The sequence below is a fragment of the Triticum aestivum genome, chromosome 1B (genome assembly GCF_018294505.1).
Source record: "Triticum aestivum cultivar Chinese Spring chromosome 1B, IWGSC CS RefSeq v2.1, whole genome shotgun sequence".
Lineage (NCBI taxonomy): Eukaryota > Viridiplantae > Streptophyta > Magnoliopsida > Poales > Poaceae > Triticum > Triticum aestivum.
The window spans coordinates 249,754,847-249,767,017 of NC_057795.1; positions in this window are offsets into that span (position 1 = coordinate 249,754,847).

The window sequence follows — 12,171 nt, forward strand, 5'->3', positions numbered from 1 at the left end:
GGTAAGAACTGGTAAGAATTTGAGATTTGCTTGATGGATTTGTGACACGCACCACCACCTCTTGTTAGTAGTCTGTAGGATCATATTCTTGTGTGTTTCTATTGCTGCTAACCATGCCAGGATCACAAGCCGACGAGACTGACTGGGAGAACATGACGAATAAGGATTTGCATGATAAATTTCAGCAAATGATCCGTGAACAGGTGCAAGACGTGCTAAACAGATTTGAAGAGGCCATGGAGAAGATAGATGGCATCGAGAAGACGTTCGAAACAAGCTCGATAACAAGTTTAATGAATTGCTCGCGCGTCTTCCACCACCACCACCCGCTGCACCTAACGCACCTCTCCAACAACAACAACAACGACTACCTCCATGTCGCGAAATAGACCTCCGCCGAGCGAGCCGTGTTCCTGTTGCGTTTGGCCAAACTGTTGGTGCTGCTGTTGATACTTCTGTGGCTCCTGCTGCTGATGCGGAGGAGGATGATTATGTGGGAGATTACGAGGATGAGGTTGCTCAAAATCAGAACTACGTGCAACCACCAGCACCACCACCAGCAGGTCGACCTCAGGTATATATTCGTAATGGTAGGCCTGCACCACCACCTCAGGTACGAGATGATGTCCATATTCCTAAACTGAAATTGAATATTCCACCATTTGAGGGTAGATATGTTCCTGATATATATCTTACTTGGGAGTTAGAAACTGAACAACGTTTTACATGTTTACAATATCCCGAGGAGAGACGGGTTGCTGCTGCTGTTTGTGCTTTCACTAGTTTTGGATGTGTCTGGTGGTCTGAACATTGTAGATTATATCCTATTCCAACTACTTGGGCTGCTTTGAAAACCTCTATGCGTACGCGTTGGATTCCACCATATTATCAACGTGAATTGCTTCAAAAATTGCAGCGTTTAAGACAAGGAAAAAATTATGTAGAAGAATATTATCAGGAATTACAAACTGGCATGATTAGATGTGGTATTGTTGAGGAGAATGAAGCTATGCTTGCACGTTCAGCTTTACAAGCAAGATGGAATAAACGAGTGATATTAGTATACTCCTTATAGTCTAGAATGGTCTGAATCTCTCTATTTAATCCACCCAGAAAACGTGCAAGCATAGCTTCATTCTCCTCAACAATACCACATCTAATCATGCCAGTTTGTAATTCCTGATAATATTCTTCTACAGAATTTTTTCCTTGTCTTAAACGCTGCAATTTTTGAAGCAATTCACGTTGATAATATGGTGGAACCCAACGCGTACGCATAGCAGTTTTCAAAGCAGCCCAAGTAGTTGGAATAGGATATAATCTACAATGTTCAGACCACCATACACATGCAAAACTAGTGAAAGCACAAACAGCAGCAGCAACTCGTCTCTCCTCAGGATATTGTAAACATGTAAATCGTTGTTCAGTTTCTAACTCCCAAGTAAGATATATATCAGGAACATATCTACCCTCAAATGGTGGAATATTCAATTTCAGTTTAGGAATATGGACATCATCTCGTACCTGAGGTGGTGGTGCAGGCCTACCATTACGAATATATACCTGAGGTCGACCTGCTGGTGGTGGTGCTGGTGGCTGCTCGTAGATCTGATTTTGATCAACCTCATCCTCATAATCGCCCACATACTCATCATCCTCCTGGGTACCAGCAACAGTAGTAGCAGGAGCCACAGAAGTATCAACAGCAGCACCAACAGTTTGGCCAAACGCAAGAGGAACACGGCTCGCTCGGCGAAGGTCTATTTCGCGACATGGAGGTAGTCGTTGTTGTTGATGTTGAAGAGGTGCGTTAGGTGCAGCGGGTGGTGGTGGTGGAAGACGCGCGAGCAATTCATTAAATCTGTTATCGAGCTTTGTTTCGAACGTCTTCTCAAGGCCAGTGATCTTCTCCATGGCCTCTTCAAAATTGTTCAGCACATCTTGCACCTGTTCAGTCATCATTTGCTGAAACTTATCATGAAGCTCCTTGTTCGATAAATTCTCCCAGTCAATCTCGTCGGCTTGTGATCCTGGCATGGTTAGCAGCAATAGAAACACACAAGAATATGATCCTACAGACTACGAACAAGTGGTGGTGGTGTGTGTCACAAATCCGTCAAGCAAAACTCAAATTCTTACCAGTTCTTACCCAGCAACAGGCGGTGATCGGCAACCGTTGTAGTCAAAACTCTCAAAGCTTGGATAGAGCGATTACCAGGGAGAGTCAAACGCACGACGTAGATGTATGTGGAGCTGGGAAGGCTTATACTATGGTAGCAAAAAGGGTCAGCAATAATCAATTCAGAGATGCAAAGTTGAATAAACGCTCAACGACGGTACTGTGCTGGTCCTAGGCTAGACTGTGCTACAGACGCGAGCCTAGAACACCAACAAAATCACGGCGCGGCACGTAAACAAGGGAAAAGCACACTCTGAATTTTTTTTTTCGCTCTTTTTTTTGCGCTGCTTTTTTTTTGCGAAAAATCACTATAATGGCGAGTGTCTCAAAACTCTTCCTAGCTCAAACTGACAGGATGGGCACGAAATTTTTCGACCAATTTTTTTTTTCGACTGCCCGGACCCAAAAACTGGAAACGGGTCAAAAAAAAACTTCCTATAATGGCACCTGTCTCAAAACACTCAGAAACACCTAAAAATAGGATAGCCAGAAATTTTTTCGAAAAATGCGTTTTCGAAAAATTTTGGGCCTAAACGGAGCGTGGCTACCCGACTCTTTTTTTTTCCGAAACCTACTCCGGCAAGGAAACACGAATCGGAATCTGGATGGATCCCGAAAACAAACCTAATAAGCAAGGAACTCGAATTGGTGGTGGATATATGGTGGTGGTATATGGCAGCGGTGGTGGTAGCGGTGGTAGTATATGGATATGGATCGGTGGTGCTATATGGGCACGGATTGGTGGTGGTATATGGATACGGATTCGGAGCGGTGGTGGTAGATGGCAGGGGCGATGATGATGGTGCGGCGGCGGCGTGACAACTTATGACCAGAACTCGAAACTCTAAAAGACTAGACGCTAAGACCAGCAACTAGACCGACGATGCAACCGCAAATTCAACAAAGCAAAACCCTAAAAAGATTATGCAAAGGCTCAGATTGGTTCGGATATGATGAACTAACCCTAATTTTTTTTGTGTGGCTTTTTCGTGGACTGTAGGTATGAAGAACAGACTCGATCTAAACTACGAAAAACTGTAAAATCTCACCGAGCAACCTGGAAATCTGATACCACTTGATAGAGGCAAAGGTGTCCCGTCTTTCGATGAGATGGTGGATTTCGCTTTGGTGGAAGTCGACTTTGACGATCCGACTACGAACGTGCGAGGACGTCGCGCCTTAGCAATCGCTAAACTAACTCCGAGAGGTTATTGACCACGCCGGAGCACGATCAACCTGACCACGAGGGTCTGTTTCCTGCGAGAAAACGAAGAACAAGCAAGAAACTAAGATTGCAATCTGGATATTGCGAATATAAGATGAAAGCTTTATTGATCAAGGTGGGGTTCTGTGACGCCTTTGTCTGGTCGTTGAACACAAACGAAGTACGCGAAGTTGCAGCTATGGCGAGCTTTTAATCTAAACAAAACCCAAAGTCTAAACGATGCCCTAAGGGCTGTATATATGGAGGAAGAGGGGGTAATTTCGTGGCCCTTGGTGGAGGGGTCCGAAATCAACCCTATCTCTTGTTTCCCCACACATACGGACTCTAAAAATAGCCTATACTTATGTATTTCGAAATTACATGGGCCTGGCCCAATAATAAGGTGACGCAGCACCTAAAATAGCCTCGGGACGAAATTTATGAAGTGGCATCTTGTATATTTCGTCCAAGGCTTCATGCACCCATTATGGTGGCTTCAAAGTCCTGAAATCATCACTTGTAACTCCGTTCTTGTTCTTGCTCCAATGTTCATCCTTCTCCAAGCTAGGCCCTTCATTTGTAAGCAAAACAAATGTATCCAATTTAGGCAGCATCATATTCTCATGAACATTAGAATCATTACCAAGAAACGAAAGTACCTGGTAATTTAGTTGGCGTGCACGAGCTCTAGTAATTGGTCCAGTATGTATAGCAGCAGGGGCTGTGGGTGTAACAATTGTATTGATGTCCTCATCAATTAAATAGAGAGATTCAGAACATTCTAGACTATAAGGAGTATACTAATATCACTCGTTTATTCCATCTTGCTTGTAAAGCTGAACGTGAAGTGCAGGATCGACAAGCATTGGCGCGAACTAACTTTTCTGCAGGCCGACCTTTATCATGGACACCGCGTGCATCTTCTACTTCAACTGCACCAGCACCTCAATCAGGTGCCTCCTACAGTCGTGATACAAGAAAACAGGAACAACCACCATTATCTGCCAAGAGCGCACCTGCCGGGCCTGCACAGAGTTCTTCTTCTTCCATGGCATCAACAGGGCACACAAGTGATATTATTTGTCGTCGTTGTAAGGGAGGAGGTCATTATGCGAGGGAATGCAAATCTCCGCGTGTGATGATTGCTACCGAGGGTGGTGGATATGAGTCCGCTAGTGACTATGATGAGGAGACATTGGCTCTTATTACACGTGAAGAACATGGTGGAGATGATTCTGATCATGAGACGCAATACATGGCTCCTGAAGACGCTGACAGGTATGAATGTTTAGTTGATCAACGTGTTTTGAGTGTGCAGGTCACACAAGCTGAGCAAAATCAGAGGCACAATTTGTTCCATACCAAGGGAGTTGTGAAGGAACGTTCTGTGCGCGTCATCATAGACGGAGGGAGCTGCAACAACTTGGCTAGCATGGAGATGGTGGAGAAGCTTTCTCTCACCACAAGACCACATCCACATCCTTACTACATCCAATGGTTCAACAACAGCGGCAAGGTTAAGGTAACATGTACTGTTCGTGTGCATTTTAGTATCTCTACATATGCTGATTATGTTGATTGTGATGTGGTACCTATGCAAGCATGTTCCTTATTACTTGGTAGACCATGGCAATTTGATAAAAATTCTGTACACCATGGTAGAAACAATCACTATACTCTTGTTCATAAGGATAAAAATATTACTTTGCTTCCTATGATTCCTGATTCCATTTTGAAAGATGATATTAATAGAGCTAATAAAGCAAAACAGGAGAAGAATAAGAGTGAAAATCAGATTGTGGCAAAAGAATTTGAGCAACAAATGAAGCCTAATAATAAACCATCTAGTGTTGCTTCTGAAATTAAATTGAAAAGTGCATGTTTATTTGCCACCAAATCTGATATTGATGAGCTAGATTTCAGCAAATCTGTTTGCTATGCTTTTGTGTGCAAAGAGGCATTATTTTCATTCGAGGACGTGCCTTCCTCTTTGCCTCCTGCTGTCACTAACATTTTGCAGGAGTTCGCTGACGTCTTTCCACAAGACGTGCCACCGGGATTACCGCCTATTCGAGGGATTGAGCATCAGATTGACTTAATTCCCGGTGCTTCACTGCCAAACCGTGCACCATACCGTACCAATCCAGAGGAGACGAAGGAGATTATGCGTCAAGTACAAGAGCTTATCGACAAAGGTTATATACGCGAATCCCTTAGTCCTTGTGCTGTTCCTATTATTCTAGTGCCGAAAAAGGATGGTACATCACGTATGTGTGTTGATTGTAGAGGCATTAATAATATTACTATTCGTTATCGTCATCCTATTCCTAGGCTAGATGATATGCTTGATGAATTGAGTGGCTCTACAATATTCTCCAAAGTTGATTTGCGTAGTGGATACCATCAAATTCGTATGAAATTGGGAGATGAATGGAAAACAGCATTCAAAACTAAGTTTGGATTATATGAGTGGTTAGTCATGCCTTTTGGGTTAACTAATGCACCTAGTACTTTCATGAGATTAACGAACGAAGTTTTACGTGCTTTCATTGGACGATTTGTGGTAGTTTACTTTGATGACATATTGATTTATAGCAGATCTTTGGGCTGAACATTGTAGATTATATCCTATTCCAACTACTTGGGCTGCTTTGAAAACTGCTATGCGTACGCGTTGGGTTCCACCATATTATCAACGTGAATTGCTTCAAAAATTGCAGCGTTTAAGACAAGGGAAAAATTCTGTAGAAGAATATTATCAGGAATTACAAACTGGCATGATTAGATGTGGTATTGTTGAGGAGAATGAAGCTATGCTTGCACGTTTTCTGGATGGATTAAATAGAGAGATTCAGACCATTCTAGACTATAAGGAGTATACTAATATCACTCGTTTATTCCATCTTGCTTGTAAAGCTGAACGTGAAGTGCAGGATCGACAAGCATTGGGGCGAACTAACTTTTCTGCAGGCCGACCTTCATCATGGACACCACGTGCATCTTCTACTTCAACTGCACCAGCACCTCCATCCGGTGCCACCTCTAGCCGTGATACAAGAAAACAGGCACAACCACCATTATCTGCCAAGAGCGCACCTGCGGGGCCTGCACAGCGTTCTTCTTCTTCCATGGCATCAACAGGGCACACAAGTGATATTATTTGTCGTCGTTGTAAGGGAGGAGGTCATTATGCGAGAGAATGCAAATCTCCGCGTGTGATGATTGCTACCGCGGATGGTGGATATGAGTCCGCTAGTGACTATGATGAGGAGACTTTGGCTCTTATTACACGTGAAGAACATGGTGGAGATGATTCTGATCATGAGACGCAATACATGGCTCCTGAAGGCGCTGACAGGTATGAATGTTTAGTTGCTCAACGTGTTTTGAGTGTGCAGGTCACACAAGCTGAGCAAAATCAGAGGCACAATTTGTTCCATACCAAGGGAGTTGTGAAGGAACGTTCTGTGCGCTTCATCATAGACGGAGGGAGCTGCAACAACTTGGCTAGCATGGAGATGGTGGAGAAGCTTTCTCTCACCACAAGACCACATCCACATCCTTACTACATCCAATGGTTCAACAACAGTGGCAAGGTTAAGGTAACACGTACTGTTCGTGTGCATTTTAGTATCTCTACATATGCTGATTATGTTGATTGTGATGTGGTACCTATGCAAGCATGTTCCTTATTACTTGGTAGACCATGGCAATTTGATAAAAATTCTGTACACCATGGTAGAAACAATCACTATACTCTTGTTCATAAGGATAAAAATATTACTTTGCTTCCTATGACTCCTGATTCCATTTTGAAAGATGATATTAATAGAGCTAATAAAACAAAACAGGAGACGAATAAGAGTGAAAATCAGATTGTGGCAAAAGAATTTGAGCAACAAATGAAGCCTAATAATAAACCATCTAGTGTTGCTTCTGAAATTAAATTGAAAAGTGCATGTTTATTTGCCACCAAATCTGATATTGATGAGCTAGATTTCAGCAAATCTGTTTGCTATGCTTTTGTGTGCAAAGAGGCATTATTTTCATTCGAGGACGTGCCTTCCTCTTTGCCTCCTGCTGTCACTAACATTTTGCAGGAGTTCGCTGACGTCTTTCCACAAGACGTGCCACCGGGATTACCGCCTATTCGAGGGATTGAGCATCAGATTGACTTAATTCCCGGTGCTTCACTACCAAACCGTGCACCATACCGTACCAATCCAGAGGAGACGAAGGAGATTATGCGTCAAGTACAAGAGCTTCTCGACAAAGGTTATATACGCGAATCCCTTAGTCCTTGTGTTGCTCCTATTATTCTAGTGCCAAAAAAGGTTGGTACATCAGGTATGTGTGTTGATTGTAGAGGCATTAATAATATTACTATTCGTTATCGTCATCCTATTCCTAGGCTAGATGATATGCTTGATGAATTGAGTGGCTCTACAATATTCTCCAAAGTTGATTTGCGTAGTGGCTACCATCAAATTCGTATGAAATTGGGAGATGAATGGAAAACAGCATTCAAAACTAAGTTTGGATTATATGAGTGGTTAGTCATGCCTTTTGGGTTAACTAATGCACCTAGTACTTTCATGAGATTAATGAACGAAGTTTTACGTGCTTTCATTGGACGATTTGTGGTAGTTTACTTTGATGACATATTGATTTATAGTAGATCTTTGGAAGAACATTTGGAACATTTACGTGTTGTTTTTATTGCTCTACGTGATGCACGTTTGTTTGGTAACCTTGGGAAGTGCACCTTTTGCACCGACCGAGTATCTTTTCTTGGCTATGTTGTTACTCTACAGGGAATTGAAGTTGATAAAGCCAAGATTGAAGCTATTGAGAGTTGGCCGCAACCCAAAACGGTCACACAAGTGAGGAGTTTTCTTGGCCTCGCTGGGTTCTATAGGCGTTTTGTGAGAGATTTCAGCACCATTGCTGCACCTCTCAATGAGCTTACAAAGAAAGATGTGCCTTTTCTTTGGGGTACCGCACAGGAAGAAGCCTTCTCGGTATTGAAAGATAAGTTGACACATGCTCCTTTACTCCAACTTCCTGATATTAATAAGACTTTTGAGCTTGAATGTGATGCTAGTGGAATTGGATTAGGCGGTGTGTTATTACAAGATGGCAAACCTGTTGCATACTTTTCTAAAAAATTGAGTGGGCCTAGTCTGAATTATTCTACTTATGATAAAGAATTATATGCTCTTGTTCGGACTTTAGAAACATGGCAACATTATTTATGGCCCAAAGAATTTGTTATACATTCTGATCAAGAATCTTTGAAACATATTAAAAGTCAAGCTAAACTGAATCGTAGACATGCTAAATGGGTTGAATTCATTGAGACTTTTCCTTATGTCATTAAACACAAGAAGGGAAAAGAAAATGTTATTGCTGATGCATTGTCTCGCCGCTATACTATGCTTTCACAACTTGACTTCAAAATATTTGGTTTGGAGACCATCAAAGATCAATATGTGCATGATGCTGATTTTAAAGATGTAATGTAGAATTGTAAAGAAGGAAGAATGTGGAACAAGTTCGTCGTTAACGATGGATTTGTGTTTCGTGCTAACAAGCTATGCATTCCAGCTAGCTCCGTTCGTCTTTTGTTGTTGCAGGAGGCGCATGGAGTAGGATTAATGGGACACTTTGGCGTTAAGAAGACGGAGGATGTACTTGCTGCACATTTCTTTTGGCCAAAGATGAGACAGGATGTTGAGCGTTTTATTGCTCGCTGCACTACATGTCAAAAAGCTAAGTCACGACTCAATCCTCATGGTTTATATATGCCTTTGCCTGTACCTAGTGTTCCTTGGGAGGATATATCTATGGACTTTGTTTTAGGTTTACCTCGAACAAAGAAGGGGAGGGATAGCATATTTGTTGTCGTGGATAGATTCTCGAAAATGGCACACTTTATACCATGTCATAAAAGCATTATGCTGTTAATGTTGCTGATTTGTTCTTTCGTGAAATTATTCGCTTGCATGGTGATGAGGACATGACTACCTTGGATATGACCAAAAATATTGCATGTGCCAAATACTATTGTTTCAGATCGTGATACTAAATTTCTTAGCCACTTTTGGAGATGTTTATGGGCTAAGTTGGGGACTAAACTGCTTTTTAGTACTACTTGTCACCCCCAAACTGATGGACAAACTGAAGTAGTCAATAGAACGTTGTCTACTATGCTTAGGGCTGTTTTGAAGAATAATAAGAAAATGTGGGAGGAATGCTTGCCTCATATTGAATTTGCTTATAATCGTTCATTGCATTCTACTACTAAGATGTGCCCTTTTGAAGTTGTGTATGGTTTCTACCTCGTGCACCTATTGATTTGTTGCCTCTTCCATCTTCGGAGAAGGTTAATTTTGATGCTAAACAACATGCTGAATTGATTTTAAAAATGCATGAGTTAACTAAGTGATAGAGGCGGGGTGTCCCGATCTTTCGATGAGATGATAACTATCGATTTGGTGGAGACGACTTTGACGATCCGACTACAAACGTGCAACGACATTGTGCCTTAGCAATCGCTAAACCAACTCCGAGAGGTTATTGACCACGCCGGAGCACGATCAACCTGACCACGAAGGTCTATTCCTGCAAGCAATTGAAGAACAAGCAAGAATATGATAAAAGCAATCTGAATATCGCGAATATGTATGAAGTATTGATAATGGTGGGGATCCGAAAAGTGGTCTTGGTCTGGTCGTTGGACACAAACGAAGCACACGAAGTTGCAATGGCTAACTTTTAACTAAACAAATCCCCCAGGAAAAAGCTACTAGATGGATCTACTTATATAGGAGCAAGGGGTGGCGGCCAAGGAGGTGGGAGGACGTCCCAAGGCAGCCTAAAACTAACCCTAGGTCGTACAAGGCTCATGGGCCCAAGTGGAGGTGATGCAACACCTTTGGGCTTGTAGTTTGACTCGGATTCTGCTGCAACGTCAGATTGTTTCGTCCGTAACTCAACGCTCTGGACGAATTTGAAGGTGAATCCAATTGGGTTGGAAAGAGCACGAAATCTAGTTTCCAACAAAAAAAAGAATCACCCAATTCAGAGTCCGTATGAAAAAGTTGTTGGCGTTTTGAGTCAGGTATGTCTGTGCAGTCCGAATCTGAATCCAGAACGTGAGAGACTTGGACTCTATCTTCTCTTGGCCCAAAAGTGATGAGGACATGACTATCTTGGATATGACCAAAAATATTGCATATATGCATATTTGTCAGGTGATTTCTAGTGCAAACTATTCAATAATCTATTTATGTTATCCAGAACAAAAATACTTCACACACTTTTGTGTTTTGTCTAATTGCAGGTGTATGGGACATTTGTACAATCCACATGTGAAAATAAGGAAGAAAGAGATGTTTATTTGCTTTCCAAAAAGTTCTCTCACGTCACTTTTGGCCCAAGAGAAGATAGAGTCCAAGTCTCTCACGTTCTGGATTCAGATTCGGACTGCACAGACATACCTGACTCAAAACGCACACAAGTTTTTCATACGGACTCCGAATTGGGTGATTCTTTTTTTGTTGGAAACTAGATTTCGTGCACTTTCCAACCCAATTGGAATCACCTTCAAATTCGTCCGGAGCGTTGAGTTGTGGACGAAACAATCTGATGCTGCAGCAGAATCCGAGTCAAACTACAAGTCCAAAGGTGTTACATCACCTCCACTTGCGCCCATTGGCCTTGTACGACCTAGATTTAGTTTTAGGCTGCCTTGGGACGTCCTCCCACCTCCTTGGCCGCCACCCCTTGCTCATATATAAGTAGATCCATCTAGTAGCTTTTCCTTGGGATTTGTTTAGTTAAAAGTTAGCCATTGCAACTTCGTGCACTTCGTTTGTGTCCAACGACCAGACCAAGACCGCTTACGGATCCCCATCTTTATCAAAACTTCATATATACTCGCAATATTCAGATTGCTTTTGTCATATTCTTGCTTGTTCTTCGATTGCTTGCAGGAATAGACCTTCGTGGTCAGGCTGACCGTGCTTCCGGCATCGTCAGTAACCTCAGGAGATTGGTTTAGCGATTGCTAAGGCGCAACGTTGTGCACGTTTGTAGTCGGATCGTCAAAGTCGTCTCCACCAAATCGATAGTTATCATCTCATCGAAAGATCGGGACACCCCGCCTCTATCAAGTGGTATCAGTTTTCAGGTTGCTCGGTGAGAATTTCCAGTTTTCCTAGATTAGATTTATTTTCTTACCTATTTTCCAAGAAAAAGCCACAAAAAAGAGTTATATCTATTCATCCTTGGTCCAAGCCAGTCTGAGCCTTTGCAATTTTCTTTTCATTGCTTGCATAGTTGAATTATCGGTTGCATCGTCGTGTCGAGTTGCTGGTCTTAGTGTCTAGTTCCTTTAGAGTTTCGAGTTCTGTTCACATTAGTCACGCAGCCGCTGCATCATTATCCCATCCGCTGTCCACCATCCAATCCACCAATTTCCACCACGTGCTATGCACTGTTTATTGTCATAATCATAGTTGAGGTCACTCACATCTTCGCCTGATCGAATCTGCATCTTATCTAGTTTGTCTTGGAAAGAGGGAGAAAAAGAAGATCAAGAAAAAAAGAGAGAAAAAAGGAAAGAAAAAAAAGAAAAAGAGGGAGAAGAAAAAGAAAAAAAAAGCGTGAGAAAAAAAAAGAGAGAAGAAAAAAAATTGGATCTATCTAGAATCAATCTCGTACCTGAATTCGGATTGGAATCTGTTTTGCGCACTGTTCAGTAAAACAGGTGTATCTTCCTCAT